The sequence below is a fragment of the Phyllobates terribilis genome, unplaced genomic scaffold (assembly GCF_046119375.1).
Source record: "Phyllobates terribilis strain yellow unplaced genomic scaffold, ASM4611937v1 Scaffold_4__5_contigs__length_816908805, whole genome shotgun sequence".
Classification (NCBI taxonomy): domain Eukaryota; kingdom Metazoa; phylum Chordata; class Amphibia; order Anura; family Dendrobatidae; genus Phyllobates; species Phyllobates terribilis.
The window spans coordinates 317,520,542-317,541,306 of record NW_027362764.1 but is presented as its reverse complement, the minus strand read 5'-3'; positions in this window follow the sequence as shown (position 1 = coordinate 317,541,306).

The following is a 20,765-nucleotide window of genomic DNA, read 5'->3' as shown; positions in this document are numbered from 1 at the left end:
AGCAACGCATTGGCAAAGTGGCAAAACACTCTGCTGAAGCTGATCTGTATAGGTCAGAAAGCACACACTGCAGCAGAGCTGTGGCAAGCTTTAAAACAACAGACCTATCAGTGGCTCTCCCCGCTGCACCTCCAACCTGGTCTGGTCATCTGCGATAATGGGCATAACCTGGTGGCGGCTTTAAAGGTCGGCAAGCTGGTACACATGCCATGCAAGGCTCACGTGCTGAACCTAGTTGTTAAGAAAATTTCTGAAAACTTACCGTGACTTGCCGTACCTACTTGAGAAGTTGCGCTGTATTAGCGCCCATTTCCGCCATTCTTCTACCGCTTTTGCTGCTCTTACAGTGCTGCAAAAGTGCTTGCTTTTGCCAAGTCACCGACTCATTTGCGACCGGCCCATGCGGTGGAACTCAACCTATCATATGTTGGCGAGGATTAGTGAACAGCAGAGGGCAGTAGCTGATTACCAGCTTCAACATGCCCGTCTGACTGAGAGTTAGCCACTACACATAACAACTCTTGCGTGGGTGTGGATCGCTGACATTTGTGAGGTTCTTGAGAACTTTGAGTACTGCACAAACCTCGTGAGCAAACAATCACTGCATAATCTCAAAGAGGAAGCTTTGAGTGCCCAGCATGATGGTATGGAGCCAGATTTCCCAATGGGTGATACTACCCAGCCCAGCCAATATTCTGAGGCAACATTGGGTGATGGGGAGGAAGATGAGGAGGATGAGGAGGGAGAGGACTTATTTTTCTGTGCTACCGAGGGGACTCGTAATGCTACAGAGGGGACACACAACCCAAGCTTCATGTCTGTCCAGCCTGGATGGAGAGAATGGGTATTGTTTCTACTGTTGGGGACACAGCACATTTGCCTTTTTGCAGCTTGGCCCACATGGCACCGTTCATGTGTAAGTGTCTGTGGCAAGACCCTCGTGTGATACACATTTTATCCAACAATCAATACTGGTTGGCCACCTTTCTCGATCCATGGTACAAGGAGAAATTTCCTTCTCTCTCTTAACAATGGAATCATGCAAGAGGGCCGTTGTAGATCAGTTGCTTAAAACATCACCCTCAGACAATGCTGGTGGCAGAGGTACCGGTTCTTTTCAACACCAAGGGATAATGGGGATAATGAGGAGAGACACGAACACCAGCTCCAACAGAGGTGGGGGGAAAATATGCACAAATTGGGCAATTTTCAATAAACCAGCACAACAGCAAGGGCTATCTTAACCTGTAACAGTGCCAAGGAGGGATAAGTTGCAGAACATGGTCAAGGGGTACTTAAGTGACCATACGTGAGTCCTTTCTGACACTTCAGTTCCCTTTAATTATTGGGTGTCTAAGCTGAACACTTGGCCCGACCTCTCCTTATATGCCTTGGAGGTGCTGGCCTGCCCGGCTGCTAGTGTGGTGTCTGAGCGTGTTTTCAGTTCCGCTGGGGCAATCATCACTGATAGACGCACACGCCTCTCCACGGAAAATGCAGACAGACTTACTCTGATTTAACTCAGCAAGGACTAGATATTAGTGTTAAGCCACCCCCGTAGTGTTCGAGTTCGGTTCGGTTCGTCGAACACCCGTATGGTCACCGAACTGTTCATCGAACTGTTCGTCGAACACCTTCGAACACCGTTAAAACCAATGGCAGGCAAACAAAAACACATAGAAACACATAGCAACACATAGAAAACACTTCAAAGGTGTCCAAAACCTGACAAACTGCTCAGAAGACACAACTAACACATGGAAAAGTGACAAGTACATATAGTCATGCGAAAAGAAAAGAGGTGGAGGAGTAAAAGGAGGGGGAGGCACACAGATATAGGCATGTCATGCCCTTCTAAAATCAAGAAAGGCTGGAGTAGAAATCTAAAATCAGCCTACCAACACCCAGACGTCGTGACAAGAAAATTAAAAAAAGAAATATCTTTAGGTAGAATGGCGGTTCCATTCATAACACTTTCCTTACAAGACGTAGTGGTATCCCCGTTGTGAGTTGTGCCAAAAACGGAACCCAATACATTCGGACTAATCCACCATTTGTCATATCCAAGGGGCAGGTCAGTAAATGACAACATCGATGCCGAACCAAGCACAGTAGTATATACTGTACATCCTTTGACAAGGCAATCAGGCGGATCAAGAAGTTGGGAAGGGTCACCCTAATGGCCAAAACAGACATTGATTCGGCGTTACGGGCGCAGGAAAGAGGGCGAGGGAGGTAAGGGAGTACAGTGGAAGGTAGACCTGAGCTCCCCCACGTTCCTGCTGGGCGGGGAACAGCCCTGGGAAGAAAAGCCGCTTACGCATCCCTTTGAGGTTACGGGCACGAGCGGGCAGAGGGACTACGCTGGAGTGCGAAGCCGACACGACCAGTCCGTTCCTGCCCATGCGACCTCCGTGTCGCCGGGTTTGTGCCAGAGCCGCGGTGGACCCTGACGGCCAGCCCCCCTCTCCCAATACTGGTGCCTGTCCGCTGGTGGGTCGAGCCCCCCCACGGTGGGGGGGAAGTAACATCTGCAGAAGAAACACCATCTTCCAGCCAAACTAAGATGTCTACTTCTTTTCGTGGACAATGTGATACGATCCCTTTCTTACGGACACGCCAATCGCTACAAATTCCAGATGAGGCACAAAAACAGCAGGTACTTCAACGGATATCAAGTGCTCCTTCAAGTGGGCTCTCCTCCACCTCAACTTCAACATCACAAATACTCCAGTCCTCAGAGGTGTCACCCCAATCGCACTTGCTTCCTCACAGCTCCCAAGTCTCCAGCTGCCCATCTGAGTATGGGGTAACACAGATGGTTGAGTCTGCACAGCTGTTTACTCATACTATAGCCTGGGAAACGGAGGTCTGCTCCAGAGCTTCTGTTAATCCAGATGAGGAAATGATCTTCACTGATGCCCAGAATCTTTCTGAGTCGGATCCAGGACCAGATGAAGAAGGTTCTGAGCATAATGTAGACCCTCGTTCCCAAACTGTAACTCCTGTTGGTGGAGACAATGATGAAGACGATGATGAAACTCAAATGCCTGATTGGAGCGACAACTTGAGTTTTCGGTCAGGGCAGGAAGAGGTTGGCTCTAAGGACGACGGGTGTGAGAACACACAGGGTGATGATGACGAGGTTGGAGATCCCACTTACTGTCAACCCACAGTCAGCCAGTCGATGAGGTCAGCAGAGGAGGTGGAAGAGGATGTGAATAGCCCAGGGGATGGGGATGACTTGGTACCCGGGCCTTTGCCTGGCCTTGGGGATGTCGTGGTGGTCGGCTCCCGGGCAGTACACTGAGGCCGGTGATAAGGCAGCTCGATGGCATAGCTCCTCACAGGTGGAGCTAGGCCTCAGGGCAGCGTATGCAGGGGAAATGCAGGACAGGCAAGACCCAGCTGGGTCAGAGCAAGAACGGGAACAGACACGGTAGTCACTTCAGTAACTTTTACTGGTGGAAATTCAGGCACATCCCCAAGCACTGTAGGGTGAAGGGTGCAAATCAGGATCCTCCCCAATGAGCGTGTGTAGGGCCTCCTGTTTTTTTCCTCTGCGTAGTAAGTTTCTGATCTGCCTGGAGCTAGGCCTAACTTTGTCTCTGTCCTGCGCTGGCTGACCTTGTGGTAGGGCCTTGTCTTGGAGTTCACGCTCCCAGTATGCGGGGCCTAAGTGTCTCCTGGCTCTGTTACGTATCAGCACCTTAGCGATCCTGGGACTTGTAGTTCTCCAGGGATTCCGGTTATGCCTTACTGGGTCATAGAGATCCCGGTAAGCTCGGATCTGGTGTCCAGTAAATGCTTTGGGGTGAGCTGGTTAAGCTCCTCTGCCCCCTTTGTACTAACTCTCCACTCGCCTTCGGCCTACTCGGGCCCTCACTAGGCTATACACACTAACGGCAGCTTGCCGCGCTTCACCGATCTTATGGCGCCGGCACACCTTAAGCTCTAACTGGGCTCCCTGAATCTAGCTAGCAGGAGCCTCGTGCTCCACTGCTGAATTATTTACTGAGTTCTCTAGACTAGACTGAGCTCCACTGCACACTGACCTCTCTTAGGCTTCTCTACTGCAGGAACTCTTCAGAGGAACTGAACTGCCAAGCTCCACCTTCCCTATTTATATCCCTAACAGGCTCCCTCTGCTGGTCTGAGGTGGAAGGTGGAGATGTGTGAATGTTTATGGGGCCTCTTGTGGAGGATTCCATCAATGCACTCTTCTAGGATCTGTGATACCAAGCGCAGCTGGGCGTCACAGATGCTATTGATGACGAGGTTAGGTTGCGCCTTTCTGGACAGAGACGGAGTACTGGAAGCACATCAACAACTGCATCCTCAACCACAACTCTGCCTCTGACCACAAGTCGTGGTGGCTCTTCAGGTCGCATGGGCTCTAAGCCTTGCATAGCCTGGGCATTTTTTCAGATCGATAAGGATGACCCAACTCGTGTTATCTGTAATATTTGTCACCAAAAGCTAAGTAGAGGCCAAAAAATCCATAGTTTGAGTACTTCATTCATGAACCGTCACATGGATATGAAGCATAAGTTGCAGTGGGAAGCTCACTGTGCTACAATGCGGCCTAGCGGGCCGGGCCAACCACCGTCTGCCCCATCTTGTGCATCCGCAGCCTCTTCATCCTCTGTGACTGGGGGGACAGCAGTCGCACATGTTTTTGGACGCAGACCTGCCACCTCTTTACCCGCAACACCAGCTCGTGTTGAGCGCTCTCCGACATCGAGAGCACCACCTTTGGATCAAGGCAACCTAACTTTTAACTATTTCTCATTCCTCATTCTACATTAATAATTTAAATAAGGAGATCAAAGTACTCAGTAAATCTGCTATTTCAAATTTTTATTTATGTTATCACAAGACATACAAACACCCCATAAAATCATGTCAAAAACCCCTAAGACATAGAAAGCCCCAATAAAATTGAGGCAGTGTGGTCAAAAGATATCACTGTAAGCACAAAAAATAAATACAGTTCAGAAAATAGGGATGTAAGACTATATCAGTAAAGTTCCAAACCTCTTAGTTTCGTGGGATATGCCCCATGTCCCTGCCATTAGATTATCACAAAACATGTGTAAATAGAATACATACCCATATATATAAGCCATAAAAATATCATATGACATGTACAAAAAAGTACAAATTCTCATATTTTGTGGGATATATTCTCATATGGGATTATCATATAACATATAAAGACAAAGTACAGGTCCCCATAATTTGAGGGAAATATCCTCCTGTACAAGTCATTAGATTATCGTGTAACACATGTAAGTAAAGTATAAATCCTCATAGTTTGAGGGATATCTCCCATATACAAGCCAGTAGAATAATCACAGTAGTTACATCAGTTACAGCTTACATATGGAACACATAAGATAGTACATAAAACCGGGTGCATATCACCAATCATAAGGATCATATCAGAATCCTTATCAGCAATCAAGTGATATCAGCATTATAGTACCCCCAAGGCAGGCATAATACAAACCAATGCCAGAGTGTTGTAAGACCACACTGCCTCGTACCCCAATGCGCGTTTCGCGTGCTGCTGATATTTTTATGGCTTATATATATGGGTATGTATTCTATTTACACATGTTTTGTGATAATCTAATGGCAGGGACATGGGGCATATCCCACGAAACTAAGAGGTTTGGAACTTTACTGATATAGTCTTACATCCCTATTTTCTGAACTGTATTTATTTTTTGTGCTTACAGTGATATCTTTTGACCACACTGCCTCAATTTTATTGGGGCTTTCTATGTCTTAGGGGTTTTTGACATGATTTTATGGGGTGTTTGTATGTCTTGTGATAACATAAATAAAAATTTGAAATAGCAGATTTACTGAGTACTTTGATCTCCTTATTTAAATTATTAATGTAGAATGAGGAATGAGAAATAGTTTAGTGTAGCTGGGTTTCCTCATTTTGTCTGAAGGATATTAATACATTATATTGGAATGAACGTCTATATCCTTTTTTGTTTACAAACCTAACTTTTAAGCCTGCATCTTCCTCACAGACCGGCAGTTTGCCTGGGACACCCTACTCAACCCCGTCTAAGCACAACAGCCAGGCCTCGGTCCCTCAGATGTGGACAAGTAAAAGACCATTTCCTCCTAGCCATGAGAAAGCTAAGAGGTTGAATTTCACCATCTGCAAGTTTTTGGCTACAGAAATGCTGCCTTTCCACCTGGTGGACACAGAGGATTTTCGAGACCTTATGTCCGTCGCAGTGCCCCAGTACCAGATGCCCAGTCGGCACTACTTCTCAAAGAAAGGTGTGCCTGCGCTACACCAGCATGTCGCACACAACATCACCGCTTCTTTGAGAAACTCTGTGTGTGACAGGGTGCATTTCACCACAGACACTTGGACGAGTAGGCGTGGACAGGGGCGTTACATGTCGCTGACTGGGCACTGGGTAACTATGGTGACAGTGTAAGGTGCCCCAGCGAGGTAGTCATGGGCGAGCTGTAATCCCCTCTCGTTATGGCACCCTACAGACAATATGTGTCCTCCCTCTGAAGTGTGGCTGTGTATGTGGTGCTCTTCACTTACTTCAAGCCATCCGATCGCGGCCGTCTCCAGGCATTTTTCTTCTGGGATCAGGGCAGCAATAATTTCAGAGGACACGAGGTTCTTAACCAGAACTTGGACTTTACTTGGGGAAGAGGAATATGTACAATATTTACAGGCAAATATAATGGATAAGGCCCGACAGGTTATCATCTCTCTCACAGGTGCTGGTAACTCCTTCAGCCCTGGCTCCCTCTTTAAGCGAAGCATCTCTGTGACCCTAATCTCTGGACCAAGAGACTCTTCTGTGTTAACAGTGACCTGGATCCGATATCTCTCCCCCACGTCTTAGCCTGGAGTCCTATTTATCTTCCTTTGCTTCCTGCAGCCTAGAAGTGCCCCGTGTCCTCACTAACATTTGATGAGTTTCTCCGGCGGGCTGCATTCTGAGGCACACAGTCACAGGTAACACCCTGTGGGTCTCTTTTCTTCTTGGCCCTAGCGGGGGTCACCGGTTCTTCCCGCCAGGCTGCAAGTCTTTCAGATTTGGAGGATATCCATCCTCAAGGTGTGCCTCAGCGTTTTAAATTCCAGCAGAAAAAGGAGCAACAAGAGCAACAAAAAGAAAACAAAAGTAAAAACAAAAAGAGCAGCTCTCCTGGGCACGCAACTTTTGGGTGCTGCTTAAGGCTTTCCTGGCCTAGGAGGTAAGGGAACAGTCCTCCATTTTTTTTTCTCTTCTTCTAACTTAAGTCAACATGGGGCACTCCGCCCCCACTGGGTAACAGTCCCAAACTGCCGACAGGACCACCACCGATGGGTCCTACAGAGAAAAGTGCAAGGTCAACGGACCTTTTAGCCAGCTCTCTTCTTTTGGGCCTCCTTCCTCTCCTTCATCAAGGCGGCCCATGCTGCAGAGGAAGGTGGTTTCTTCCACCTCCAAGGCTGGTCAGGGTACCGGCTACGCCCGGGGTCCTCATCCGAGGAGGTGGCGCTGCCACAGCCAACTTGCGTGGGGCCGTAGCTGGTCACGGTGAAACTGTGAACCTCCTGAATAACAGCCGCCTGAGTCCTTTCGGCGACTCCACTATTAACCGCCTCGGCCCCTCCTGGGTGTTTGGTTTTTGAGCCCATAGCCTCACTTGGAGAGTCAGCCCTACTACGACCTGGGACATCCTCCTCTTTTTCGGCACCATCTCCCCGCTGCTGGCTTCCGGACTCTTCCTCCTGCGGGGTGCCGACCTTGGGAGGGGACAAGAATCCTCCAGGGGCTTCCCTAGCCCGACGTTGCCGAGCCTCCCTCTCAGCCCTTCATCGGAAGACCTGCCGGTCCTTCTCTAGGACGTCCTCTCATGTATATGGGCGGGTGACCGCAGCCGCGTACCACCCCCTTGCACACTCACATTTCACGAAGAGGACAATTTCCCCTTCACGCAGGTTGTGGAGGCGATCGGGCAGGTATTCGCGTTTGATGGCTTCCCGGCTGATAAACACCTCATGCCCAGTCCACTCTTCCTCGAGTAAACCGTATCCCTCGCGGACATGGAACTCCACAACCCGCCCCCGGGTCTGGGAGTCCTCCACTGACTCCCTCCGCGCCGCGTTGGACCCCTCTAGCCAGCCTCTTAGGAAGGTGTCGGTCCACCGCAGCTGCTCCCGCGAGGTCATCGGAAGGTCGCGGGTGGCCCACTGTGGACTTCCGGGCTTGGTGTACCGCTCTGCAGAGGGGGAATGTAGGGCCTCCAAGGCCAATGACCAGAAGCTCTCTTGTGGGGCCTTTCTTTTAGGAGGCTTCTCTTCCGCTACGCCTCTTGAGGGCCTGAAGGCCTCTGTTGCCGCCAAGGCTGCTGGGGCAGGTCCTACAGGGGTGACCAGCCGCTGGGGCATGGACCGCTCACCTTCTCTTAGCTCCGCTGCTCCGGCCCCTCCTGGGTGTTCTCCTCCCTCGGCAGAGGGGGACGACTCCTCCGGTATCCTGCTCCAGCACCACATACGAAGCTCGTGCAGTAGCAGGCCCAGCTCCGCATCGGGCCTAGTGGCCCACTGGACAGCCACTGGGGGTAAAGGCAACGGTTCGCGGGCAGCGCCCGCCGTTGAACGGCTTCCAGCCGCGGCCCCTGGGGTAATAATCTGCAGGGGTTCCAACTCTCCGCCGGTCTCTCGCACGCTGTTAGGCTCTGAGGCTGCCATTCTTGCCAGACGTCCGCTGCCGGATATCCTTCTCCTGACGTGTTGGACGGAAAATGGTGCCGGTCGCTTACCTGTGACACGCGTCCTGCGCGTCCAGCTTCGCCTCTTCCTAGGCCGGACCTCTGACGTGACCGCCGCATCACTCGTCACTCTCGGCCGCTCCACCTTCAGTCGCGCCCCCTCTCTGTGCGCGCTGATACTCACGGGGCCGGGCTTCACTCTACGCCGCGCCCTCTTCCTCTCTGGACGTCCCATCCTGGGACGCATCTTCACCGCTGGGCCCATCCCTCTTCGGGCCGGAACTCGTAGGGGCTGGCCATCTTGGGCCGCATGCCTTCCAACACTTTCTCCTCAGTGTTCTGTGTCGGCTCTTCCCCGCTTTCTTCATGAGAGGAACTCACATCCTGCCGACTACGCCAAATGTAAGGTGCCCCAGCGAGGTAGTCGTGGGCGAGCTGTAATCCCCTCTCGCTATGGCACCCTACAGACAATATGTGTCCTCCCTCTGAAGTGTGGCGGTGTATGTGGTGCTCTTCACTTACTTCAAGCCATCCGATCGCGGCCGTCTTCAGGCATTTTTCTTCTGGGACCAGGGCAGCAATAATTTCAGAGGACACGAGGTTCTTAACCAGAACTTGGACTTTACTTGGGGAAGAGGAATATGTACAATATTTACAGGCAGATGTAATGGATAAGGCCCAACAGGTTATCATCTCTCTCACAGGTGCTGGTAACTCCTTCAGCTCTGGCTCCCTCTTTAAGCGAAGCATCTCTGTGACCCTAGTCTCTGGACCAAGAGACTCTTCTGTATTAACAGTGACCTGGATCCGATATCTCTCCCCCACGTCTTAGCCTGGAGTCCTACTTATCTTCCTCTGCTTCCTGCAGCCTAGAAGTGCCCCGTGTCCTCACTAACGTTTGATGAGTTTCTCCGGCGGGTGAACAGGACTCGCGCTCTTGTGTGGGGAGAATTGCGCACTAGGATCTCACTGTCTGAGGGTACGGAGCTCCCGTCTACCCTAGCAGCCACTATAGTCAGGCTGTCTGAACAACTTGCTGTCTCAACTCTTACTCAAGAATCACTTCCTGATTCTGGAAACTAAACAGAGACTTTCCTAATATGCCCACCCTCAGTGAGCTGTCATCACAGAACTTTAACCCATCACTGTCTATAACTCTGCTGGCAGACTCAACCTGACATCTGCAACCAGAACAGTGGCATCTTGTGGCTGTTTTCAGGTACTACAGCCCGGAAGGAATTATACCAGGAACAAGCTCTATATCCCTCTAGGCTTGATAAGGGCACTAAGTTCCCCCTCTACTCTACTAACTGGACCACCAAAGCTAACCCCCTTAGCTTGGTCTACCACAGTTGGGGGAGGTCTGACTTCAGGAACACTTCCTTTAACTGCCTCAGTACCAAGGGAAGGCTACGCCCTTCCCTACTATTACAACAGCAGGACAAGGGGCTGCTGTCCAAGTCTTGCCGTCCCCACGAGTTGTGCGTCAATCCTCTTTATCTAGAAATTCCTTCACAGCTTCTGCCTCCTCAACCTCCTTTCGGTACTCCACCTGCACCCAAAGCCTGTCTGGTAATGCCATCCGCTTTCTAACTGCGCAGAAGGAATCCTGCACACCTCCTTACTATGCTGGCAGCAGGGCTCAGTGGCATCAGGCGGTGTTTACTTTGAAATGTCTGGGAAATGTGAGTCACACAGCTGAGGAGTTGTAGTCAGCTCTGGAGACCCAGTTTCATAAATGGTTGTCTCCACTGGACCTGCAACCAGGGAAGGCCGTGTGCGACAATGCTGGCAATCTGGGTGCGGCCCTTTGCCGGTGCAATATCACACACGTGCCTTGTATGGCTCACGTGTTGAACCTGGTTGTACAGAAATTTTTAGCCCACTATCCCGGACTAGATGGCCTTCTGCAGAGGGCACGGTCGCTGTGTGCTCACTTCCGCCTTTCGCATCCCACAGCTCAACGACTTACATCTCTACAGAAGTCGCTGGGCCTGCCAGTTCACCGGCTGAAATGCGATGTGCCGACACGGTGGAATTCAACTCTGCACATGCTGCAGCAACTGTGGCAGCACCGTCAAGCCCTGGTGCAATACGTTCTGACGTATAGCCTGGGCCAACGAGATCCAGAGGTGGGGCAAATCACGCTGCAGGAGTGGTCTCAGATCAGGGACCTATGAAGTTGACGCGCCCCCTGGGCCATGGGGTACCCGGAGCCGGGCCAGTAGACGCTGGGGGTTGTAGTCACTGTGGCGGTGACCCGGTCCGTGACCAAGGGTAGTCAATCCAAGGGTAATTTGTATATATGGGTTTTATAATGTCCGACTACGCCACCTGTGGAGTGCGGCCAAAGGGGCCGCCGCTGCGGAACAGTCCTCTGAAACTGGTGGTTTTGCAGCAATGGTATTATTACTCCCCACAGGAAGAGTGTAGCTTCAGGGCAGTGTGGGTGGATGATGGTGGTTGTAGTGCAGGGAGTCAGTAAAGAACACAGAGTTCGTGTGATGCAGTCCCAAGATCTTTACTCACAGTTGTTGCAGTCCGGATTACAGGTACCAGAGCAATCTCCCCCGTCGTGCTGTGCGTACTCAGTGAGGGGCTCCGGAGTACTTAGCAGGACCCCCCTTCTGTGTGTCCTTTCTCTGGCCTTCTCCCTGCACCTCACATCCAGTGACACTTCTATCTGGTATCCTCGGGCCTTGGCGGGCGACGTGTGTTCCGTCCCCTGGGTCCTATGTGGCTACCTTCTTAGTGAGACTGGTGTGGACTTTGGCTTGCAGTACATGAAATGCTGCAGCCTCGGTTTCTAGTTGAGCCTTGCTGTTTCTCCGCTAGTTGAGGCACCGGTTCCCCTTATCTGGCCTGACCCCTCTACCTCCTGGTAGCAGCGGGCGTACGGGTGGCCTTCTGCACGGCCCGTAGCCATAGGGTCCCTTCGGTTCCTGGAGCCTTCCTGCTCCCACTCCTCTCTTCTCTCCTTCAGTCCTGGGCCTCCCAGGCTCGGCCCGCCTCTGGAGCAGAGCTCATTCAGAGCCTCTGCTCCTCTCACTTCTCCTCCTCTGACTGGCTTGCTCTTTCTAAGATGGCTTCCTATTTATACTCTCCCTGTCATGTGCTCCCCTAAGCTGCTTTCTCCACCCACACCCACTACATAGGACCCTCCCACCAGCTAAGGACCTGGGACTGTGCTCTCCCTTAGGAGCAATCTCGCCCTACACCCACTGCGGGTATGTGTTGGATGCTGGTGTTAGGGTCCCGAGCCATACTCCTTCCTTATCTGAGGGTGAGATACCACACCTCTGGGTGAGATGCAGTACCTCTGTGGTGACTGAACCCTCAGGGGCGCCACACACCCTTCTGCACAGTTTTGAGATGGCGACGAAGATGTTTAGTGCTGACGATGCCATTATCAGCATGACTATTCCTGTGATTTACATGCTGGAGCACACGTTAAACAGAATTCAGAGTCAGGTTGTGGGACAAGAGAAGGTGGAGGAAGTAGAGGAGGAGTCGTATGCGGAAGGGATAACATCTCCAAGGTCCAGACAGTCGGCAGCACCAAGAAGGCAGGCATGGGAGGGTGGGGGAGAGGGATTAACCAGGGCACATGGTAGCAGCCAAACTGTTGAGGAAGGTGCAGGAGCCGAGGAAGAAGTGGAGGATGAACTGACGATGGGCATGGAAGACTCATCAGATGAGGGAGACCTTGATCACATTTCTGTTGTACGAGGTTGGGGGGACAGGGCAGAGGAAGGAAGCATGATTCTTACCTCGCTACCAACACAACAAGGACTTGGTCCTCCTGGATGCGCAAGACACATGAGTGCCTTCTTGCTGCACTACCTGCAACATGACCCTCGGATTGTCAGAATTCGAAGTAATCCCGACTATTTGGTTGCCACACTCTTAGATCCCCAGTACAAAAGTAAATTTGCCGAAATAATTCCTGCCATAGAAAGGGATTCACGCATGCAGGAGTATCAGCAGAGGCTGTTGCAGAATCTTACATGTGCTTTTCCACAAAACACCAGTGGTGCACGTAGTGAATCTCACAGTTCTAACTTGCCAACCGTGGGACTGTCGAGTCTTCATCACTCAAACCTTAACAGTAACACAGTATCTGCTGGTAACAGCAATTTTGTGGAATCGTTTCACCATTTTTTAGCCCATCCTTTGCAAGGCCACAGGAGACAAGAAGTCTGACACATAGTCAACGCCTAGAGAGGATGGTACAGGAGTATCTCCAAGTGAACATCGAAGCCATGACTGTGTCACTGGACCCTTGCTCATTTTGGGATTCCAATCTGGAAAAATGGCCGGAGCTCGCCACTCACGCCTTGGAGATCTAGTCATGCCCTGCAGCCAGCGTTCTCTCTGAACGTGTGTTCAGCGCTGCTGGTGGTATGCTGACAGATAAGCGCACGCGACTGTCCACTGAGAATGTAGACAGACTCACGTTCATAAAGATGAACAAATCATGGATCTGTAGCACCCCGAGGGCTCGGCTGCTACAGGGCTATTGCACCTCAAACCAGAGGTGTGATATTCCACTCCCGGGTAAGGATGGAGTGTGGACCAGGACTCGGTAGGCTGCATGCACCACACACACCCCATTTCCGAGGGACAGCTCAACGATGCTCCAACAGAAGTGCAGGCACGATCGCTTCTGTCCCTGGCTGGAGTGGGGCGGGGGAGGAAAACCCCACGGAAGACTACAACCCCCAGCGATCCAGCTCCGGGTATCCCCCTCACAACACAGGCCCAGGGGGCGCGTCAACTTTTGGCGTATTCGGCAGGATTCAGACCAACCCGCCACCAACGGGTATTGCGTGCCTGAAGAAGATTGTACATGTACCTTGAAAAGAAGTCTCCCGCCATTTCCAGAAGTTTCCCGCCGTCCGGAGTCGCTTCCCGCCATCCGGAGCCGATTCCCGCTATCAGACGCCATCTTGGACCGTTTCCCGCCATCTTCATCCGTTTTTCCCGCCCTGGCAGAGCGGACGCCATTATGTGCGCACCAAAAGACAGCAGGATGCCGCCTCCCATCATGGGCCAGGTCCCAGAGTGGCGCCAAAGAAGGAGCCCGCCCCCAGCAACAATGAGTGCAGCAATGGAGATGTCCATCAACGTGGGGGGGCTGCCCCTGAAGGTGATTGTCAGCAGATGCCCCCAAGGCCAACCCCCATTGGGGCGGATAGGAAAGAAAACTGTGGGGCCGGGTGCGGCCTGGATCAGTCTGGACCTGCTGCACCCGGAGATTGAGGGAGCAACGAACCCCACCAGCACCCTGGCCCGCAGCCTGCTGCAAGCTGAGCCACCCTGCAGCCTGACAGAGTTGCTCGCCCAACTGCCTAGAGACTGCGCACGCAGCGCTGGAAGATCTGAACAAGAGGATGGTCCGGGCGCAGCAGGAAGTGTTTGCCGGGTGGAAGGAGGAGTTGGCCCGGCAGCACGAAGACAGCCAGCAGAGGACCCCGCAGGGACCGGGCAGCGCGCTTGCCACTGGGCGCGGAGAAGAGGGGCCAGCAGCTGTGGACGACGTCGCGGAGGAGGCCACGGAGGCCGAGGCAGGTAACGGGGACGCCACTACCCCACGCCCTGAGACCACCAGCCTGCCCCCACCCGCCGTTGCGGGACCCGAGGCCCCGGGGACCGTACCTGAGACCACGCCTCCACCAGCTAGGCCTCAGGCTGCAAGCAGCGCCATCACGCCCTGCCCCACGCTGTGCCCTCTGAACCTGGGCGCGACTGCCTCACCAGCGCCCCCTGCCTTGATGGTGCCACCCCCGGGCGTGACCAACAAACGACCACTGGCCTGGTCGCAAGGCCGAGTGCCCCCGGGCGCTGTCACCCGCCTGAAGCCCGTGGTGCCACCCCTGGGCGCGGACCTCTATGTGCAACATACCAGCCCGGACGGGCTGCCCTTCGAGTGGCCACCGGAGTTCGTCAACCCCCGTCTCCGGAGAGAACAACCCCTGAGCGAACCTCAGATCCCGCCCCCGGAGCTCGCAAAAATTGCTCCGCCCTCGCTGGAGGAAGCCCAGCGCGAATGGGACCCCACCGGCGAAGATCTAATGGGGTTCCCCCAAGAAAAACAGGTGGACCCAGCCCGTCGCCTGGATTGCTGCCGTCAACAGCTGGCCACCTTTGAAAGGGAGCGGCAGCAGAGGCGCATCAGAGAGGAGCGACTCCAAGCCCGGAGCGCGGAGCAGAAGAGGAGGGCCCGACAAATCCCCCATGCCATCCGTGGTCCCCGAGCCACCGGGACCATAGTAAAATTCCAGCTGGAGCATGGCTGGGGATTCGTCAGAGACCCGTAGGTCTGCACCGACGTCTTCATCACCAGGAGAGACATAGAAAGCCACCTGACGGAGGAACATCATGGACGTGACCTGTACCCCGGTGACGTGGTCACCTACAACCGGCACAAGGGCGCAAAGGGACTGTACGCCCCCCATGTCCACCGTCTAACAGAGGAGGAGCTGCGGTACCGCCCAGACATGGACTATCCTGAGGGCCCGGACGGGTCTGAAGAGTACGAGGAAAGAGCATCAGGAGGACACCGTTACCAGTGAACGGTAAAGTGGAACTGTATATAGTTACCCGTAAGGGTATAGAAACTGTTGCTGAGTGGAGTGTGGTCCCCGTTGGGACTAGTGTGGAACGGTTAAAGGACGGTTACCTGTGTGCCCCTAATCCCTAACCAGGCTGAGGACTGTGAGCAGCCATTCCCCCTTTCCAACTGGCCGAGGACTGAGAGCGGCCACCCCTGTACATAGTTGCGCTTCTTAAAGCGCCCCCTACTGGTTTTATACAAAAACTGCAACGTCTACCTCAGGATTAACTGGACTGTTGCACCTTTACCTGGTCGCAAGTTGCACCGCGGCCAGAACTCAAGAATGTGTTTTTGTCTTATGTGAAGAAGTTTAATATGCTGCTAAAGTAGTAATGCCGAGGTTTTATATGGTGTTTTTGCAAAAAGAGTTCCGGTGGCATTAGCAAAATGTTTTATAATGTTTATACCAGTAACGTTAAAAAAAAAAAGAGTACCTCCCATAAAGGGATGAGTTTTTGGTTAATGTCTTATATGCGAGTGCACTTTAAAAATTTGTATGTTTTAAATTGTTTTATTCTTTTCCAGCCCGAGGACGTGCTGTGATTTACCAGGGGGGAATGTAGCACCCCGAGGGCTCGGCTGCTACAGGGGTATTGCACCTCAAACCAGAGGTGTGATATTCCACTCCCGGGTAAGGATGGAGTGTAGACCAGGACTCGGTAGGCTGCATGCACCACACACACCCCATTACTGAGGGACAGCTCAACGGTGCTCCCACAGAAGTGCAGGCACGATCGCTTCTGTCCCTGGCTGGAGTGGGGCGGGGGAGGAAAACCCAGTGGCGTAGGAGCAGATAGGGGAGGGTCTCTGGGCATAGGTAGGAGCCCATTGGTTGCTAGTCACCTGGGCTCGGGTGTTAGAGGGAGGTATATAAGGTGGGCACCATCTTAGGACAGGCAGTCAGTTCAGTCCAGGGAGTTCGGTTCAGAGAGGAGAGGTGACAGGGAGCAGAGCTGCTGCATGGGCTCTGCTCCACGGGCAGGCCTTGTCAGGAGGCCGGGGCCCGAGAGAGAGAGAGAGGAGAAGGAACAGAAAGGAAAGTAAGAAAGGAACTGGAACAGAGGAGAAAGGAAGCCAGGAACGGAACATCAAGAGAGGCCCAGAGACACGAGTGAAGAAGGAACCCCATAGGCCCAGGAGATTGCGGGTGAAGGGTTGGCAGAGCAGGGTACCGGAAACCAAATTGGTGGAGGCAATAAATCCCTCAGCCAAAGAGACCGGAGGTTGTGACCACATCTTGGTGCGACCCCTCACTACATCCACCAGGAAAGCATACCACATAGGGTCAGGGAAACCGGAGATAGGTTTCGCCAACAGAAGGCCCGAGGAAGCTGGACAAAGGTGGGTCACTGGTGGGGACGGCCAGAGAAAGGAAGAGAAGGGAGTCCTGTGCCACGCTCTGGAACTACCTGGGGGTTGACCGAGCCCCTTGCCTGGTGGACGAAGCACGACTCGGGCGGTCCTACCTGCGCACAAGTGACCTGGTGAAGAACTGTGAGAAAAGCATTGGAAACTGCAATTACAAGTCTCTGTGCTTCTTCGCCGCACCAGCACCATTAGTACTGGGACGCTCGCACCATCACTCCCATCTTCCACACTAGCTGCCCTGAGGCAATACTTCTACCGTGGGGAGTTATCCCATACTCGGCTGCGCAAACAACATCAGCCTCAGCGGTCTGCAGCGCAGCGGCGGTCCCCACTGACCGCAATCCACGGGTGGCGTAGTCGGACACTTATTTTAACACTAATAGACTGCCACTGGTTTGACCACCCTGAGCCACGGACCGGGTCACCGCCACACGGAAGACTACAACCCCCAGCGATCCGGCTCCGGGTATCCCCCTCACAACACAGGCCCAGGGGGCGCGTCAGATCCGCAAGGACTTTTCTACCCCTGTGTCATCCTGGGGAGACTAAAAGCTTGAGGATTTGGTAAAATCACCTCACTAACCATTTTAAGCAACTCTGGGGCAATTGATGCCACTTAAGTGGTGTCTGTGCCACAATTTTTGGAACAAATGGAGACTCTTTTTGGAGTCCCCTTACTGTGTTTTACGTGACGTTGGCATCATCAATTCCAGGTGTGTTGGGTCGCTCCCCCCCCCCCTTTTAACCATAAAAAACTACATACACTATGGCTTGGGGTAACACAGATAGTTGAGTCTGAAGAGCTGTTTACTCAGAGGTCTGCTTCAAAGCTTCAGTGTCTGCTAGTCAGCGTAGTAGCCCAGCTCTGAAGCAAGCTACACCGCCTGTGTATCTAATAAGAATTTTTAACTGCATCTAGCCTAGGCAATACTTTGGGCGTAGTAGCCCAGCTGCGAAGCAAGCTGCACCGCCTGTGTATCTAATAAGAATTTTTAACTGCATCTAGCCTAGGCAGACTGTGGGGACCCCCAACCAAACCGAGACGTTCAGCCCCCCTACCGCCCCCCTTTCCTTGACAATACAATAATGTAACTCTTACAACTGGATGGGAGAGGATCGGTCACAGCTTTATTAACTCTTTATACTCATTCCATTAGAAAGGCATTTTATTTCTAAAATAATTCAGCTTGTTGCAGCATGCCCTGGGTCTCCACACTGGCAAGTTGGCCAACAAGTGTAACTCTCCAACATGTCCTTTCTATTTCCAGGCCACGGAGGATCCTGCGTACTCGTATGCAGGACTCTGACTACCATCCATCACTCTTAACGCTTGTTCCACTCCGTCCTGGAGTCCTGACAGGAATATGTCCAGTCCAATATCCATTAAGTGAACACCGTTGGGCCGTATGAGGCCTGCTTTATCTCCTTCCAGTTGTCTGTGTCGTATCACTACACTGCCTCTGTCTCTTCTAAATTTTGCCATCCGAATATTTATTACCCACCTTGTCCGTTCGATGGCCATGATGTCTCGCGCACCTTGCCATACCGCTATCGGCACAATCTCTGACCATACTATAGTTAGTTTTGGGAAAAATACTCTGAAGCGCTCAGTGTCTAGTTTCATTATTGTCATTAGTTAAGCGCTCTTCTGATGACCTAGGTCATTTCTCCCGGCCTGTATAACTAAGATGACTGGACCTCTTGCCTCTCTCCCTAACTTGATTACCTCCATTAGTACCTGTGGCCATAGCAGGCCTCTAATACCTCTCCAGTTGAAATATGTGTTATGAAACTCTAATTTCCTCCCGCCTGGGTGGACTTTCACCCTTTTTTCTGCCCAATATATATACAAGTGGCCTATCAGCCACACTGTTAGCTTAGTGTCACCTGTAAAAGAAACAAACCACGTTAGGATAACAAATCCGGTCTAACAAGTCCGCCATCTCCCTATCCTTTGAACTTCCGTTTCTGACAGTCCTGCTCTTGCTGCTTCCGTGGCCGTGCCTTTGCAGAATGAGTGTGTCCCGTAATCTTTGGGGTGGGTTCCCTGCCGATGTTATGCATTTATTAAATATAGCTTGGAACTGGTATCTTGATAATGACTTTCCATCAATGTGTGATAGGAAGAAATTACTTTGTGATCTGATGGTTATATATGTTTTTACTATTGTTACCCGATTCAGTGTACCGTTTGTGGGTTGTAAAAGTACCCAAGTACCCCTGCAAGCTGGAACCGTTTTTGATTGGCGTATGCGTAGACGTATTGCATTATTGGCTATGACTACGCCCTGGTGTAATAAGCCTCCACTGGTGGTAATTTTGGATTGAGGGACTAATTCGTTTATGTATAACGCCCCGAAGAAGGCGATCGCAAATGCAGTAGACAGTAGTGCTGCTTCAAATTGTGAGTGTCATGTTAATGGTGTTAGGGATATGATGTGAGAAATCAGTTTTAGTGACACGGGACGGCACGTCTACACTCCAGACTTGGCTGACCCCTTTTCCACCCTTTTATGGATTGTCTGATGATGAATCTCTTTGTCACAACTCCCCAATTCAGTAGTTGGAAGTGAAAAGCTACTCCGGTCAAACACTGCTGCACTGACGCCCCTGATATGCCCCTCATTATTAGCTGGTGGAGAAATTCTATGGTGACTTGTAATCTGGCTTGTTCACATTGGTCAACCCGTCTGCCTGCTACTAGTTGTGTCCACTCTTCCCATGCCTTACCGTATGCTTGCCACATCGACGGGGCAACTGACGCTCTGATTAATGGCATCAACTATTCGCCACTAGATCCCATAAGGAGGGTGGGCAACTGTTGCCCGATGGGTGGGCGTTAGGGAGGAGCTCTGTGAAAATCTGCCAATTGAATTGTGATAAAGCGTTAGCAGCAGCGTAAGACCCCTCAGCATCGTGGCTAGCGCGCACCCATACATTGTGTTTTAGGCACAGGAATGCTAGCCGGCGTAGTAGACCTAGTACTGGGAGAGACGATGATGCCATCTTATTAATGGAGTGCACTAGGCTGGTGTTTTTTGTTATGAAGCGTATATTTTTGTTAGCCAGGCGTGCGCCCCATATTTCTATTGCTACCACTATTGGGAAGAAAAATTATTTTCCGGGCTAGATGCAGCTAAAAATTATTATTAATTTCAAAGCTGGTGGAGCTTGGTATAGATGGCCTAATACAATGAGTAGCACACACTGCTACTACGCCCAAAATTATTTTCCAGGCTACATGCAGCTAAAAATTATTATTAATTTCAAAGCTGGTGGAGCTTGGTATAGATGGCCTAATAGAATGAGTACCACACACTGCTAATATGCCCAAAATTATTTTACAGGTAAGATGCAGTAATTTGAAAGCTGGTGGAGCTTAGCATAGATGGCCTAATAGAATGAGTACCACACACTGCTAATATGCCCAAAAATATTTTACAGGCAAGATGCAGCTAAAAATTATTAGTAATTTGAAAGCTGGTGGAGCTTAGTATAGATGGCCTAATACAATGAGTACCACACACTGCTAATATGCCCAAAATTATTTTACAGGCAAGATGCAGCTAAAAATTATTAGTAATTTGAAAGCTGGTGCAGCTTAGTATAGATGCCCTAATGGAATGAGTACCACACACTGCTAATATGCCCAAAATTATTTTACAGGCAAGATGCAGCTAAAAATTATTAGTAATTTGAAAGCTGGTGGAGCTTAGTATAGATGGCCTAATAAAATGAGTACCACACACTGCTAATATGCCCAAAATTATTTAACAGGCAAGATGCAGCTAAAAATTATTAGTAATTTGAAAGCTGGTGGAGCTTTGTATAGATGCCCTAATAGAATGAGTACCACACACTGCTAATATGCAAAAAATTATTTTACAGGCAAGATGTAGCTAAAAATTACTAGTAATTTGAAAGCTGGTGGAGCTTAGTATAGATGGCCTAATAGAATGAGTACCACACACTGCTAATATGCCCAAAATTATTTTACAGGCAAGATGCAGCTAAAAATTATTAG